This window comes from Merops nubicus, unplaced genomic scaffold (genome assembly GCF_000691845.1).
Source record: "Merops nubicus isolate BGI_N331 unplaced genomic scaffold, ASM69184v1 scaffold41045, whole genome shotgun sequence".
NCBI lineage: Eukaryota > Metazoa > Chordata > Aves > Coraciiformes > Meropidae > Merops > Merops nubicus.
Genome location: NW_008609631.1, coordinates 703 through 2,782, shown reverse-complemented (window position 1 = coordinate 2,782; position 2,080 = coordinate 703).

Here is a 2,080-nt window from a genome sequence, read left to right as displayed (position 1 = left end):
CTGATGGTTCCTGCGGACTTTGATGGGTCTGTGCAGTGAAACTGCACAGGTTCAGTGGCTGTGTTGATGGCACCCTGGGGCTCGCAAGATTCAATGCAAGTTGTTATCATATGGTGAGTAAATTAAAGCGTGGAGTTAAAATTCGAGTTTGTATAGCACTTCACATAATGGGGCCATTATGTGACCATGACCTTTAGGCAGTTTTACCATATAAATACTTTCAAAGCAAATAATCCTCATTAAATATGTTTTTAATGCCCAGTGGCTATTGAAAAGATAACGCCACCCATCCAACACACATCAGTTCACCCACAGAACACTTCCTTGGTGCTCATCATTGCTAGGACTCTACTAACTTGGAGAAACAAGGGGGTGCTGATAAAGCAATGCTTCTGGCTGGGCTCAACACCTCTTGATCTGGTATAAAGTCATCAAGCTTTGAAGAGACCAAGGGGGCTATATGAGCTTATTCATAAGCTAGCAAGTTCTCCTGATTTGCTCTTGGGCTTCTGAAGATTTGCGAGAAACTAGAGGTCACTTCTGTGTCCAGAGCATCCAGGCAATCTTTAGTGTCTAGGGATGCCTGTCACGAGGCTCAGAACAACCTTCTGCTGTCTCTGACAGGGTGCACCTGGCTGTATGATCTCAGTTTAGCTCTAGAAATCTACTGGTTAATAGCATTTCACTTTAGTCTGGTGATACTTTTTATACTTTTACCATTTGTTTTTTCTCTGTATCATTTTTTTGCACTAGGCCGATCTTGTTAAGTCGATTGCACTGTTGTCCCTCTCCCACCAGCCTTGCAAAGGTCACCTCTGGGGACATGCAGGCTGGGGAGCACTGTAGGGAGGCTCTTGATAGCCCAATTACTCTGTTGTTCGGTGCTTGAGTTTCCAGCTCTGCACAGGGAGGACTTCAAGAGGAAAAGAAACTTTGTCTTAGCATTTGTAACAGGAAGCTTTTCTATCACCTTAATGTAGTTAAACTTCTTTTTAACAAAAACTGTTGAAGATGGACTTCTTGGAGCAGTGTGCCAGGCGACAGAGCAGATTCAGGAGACAGATTACTGGAAAATTGTTTTCTGCCTACTTGGGCTTCACTGCAGTCCTATCTGCCAAACATTTGATCACGCTGACACCTGGTGGCTGCTGAGAGTTGGAGATGTAAAATAATTGAAAAAAAACGATTTTTCCACCCTCTTAATTGTGGGTATTTGTTTCCTGTGACTTACCTAGGACAGTCACCTGCTTTATTCAGAAGGGTTTGCTGGACTCGCCTGTGAGCAGAGGAGCTCACATCAGGCACAGAAGGGATGGTTTGTGTGAGGACATCTCCATCTGCAAAGCTATGAGATGGGACATTCCCTGGAGATCTAGAGGCCCTGAGTTGCAATGTGGGGTCTTGGCTCCATCTCTTTGCTTTCTCCTCCACTTGCCCTATCTCCTCCTGGGAAGCACAATGAGAAGGCAGAGGCTCTGGCTTGGTTCTTCAGGTGCTGGTGTGAGTTGCTCTGCATGCCCAGGCAGGCCAGTGATGGTGTCGGTTGGACGCAGTGCTGAGATCAGTGTAGCTTTCCATCTCTGTGGGACGGTGACCAGATGTGATCTGGGATGGCCAAGCTGCAGACTACTCCCAGATGTTACCCAGATGTCGAGAACTGCATCTGTAACGTGGAGTCCAACATGTGCTGTGAATTTGCATCCTGCAAACAGCTTCGTGGTACATAGGGTGTATGGGAGCAGCGGGAAGTGAGCTGGTAAGTGCTGCAGAGTATGCAGTGCAAGCTGAGAACACAGTTCCAGTAAGGACGTCTCTGGAAGAAGGGTGCAGTGGGAAGTGGAGGTACCTTGTCATACGGGTTATTGCAGTATGATCCGAGGGCACTGTAGCAGGATTCCACTGCAGCCACTGCTGGCAGCAGCTCATCTGTTCCTGTCCACTTTTGCAGCCCCATGGGAAGCTTTGCAGCCACCTCTTCAGCGAGGGTTCGGGACAGCTGAAACAGTCAACAAGCCTCTTTCACCGTGCTGGCTCAGGAGAGCTGTGTGGGCTCATCTCAGCTGACAGCCAGGCTCCCAGC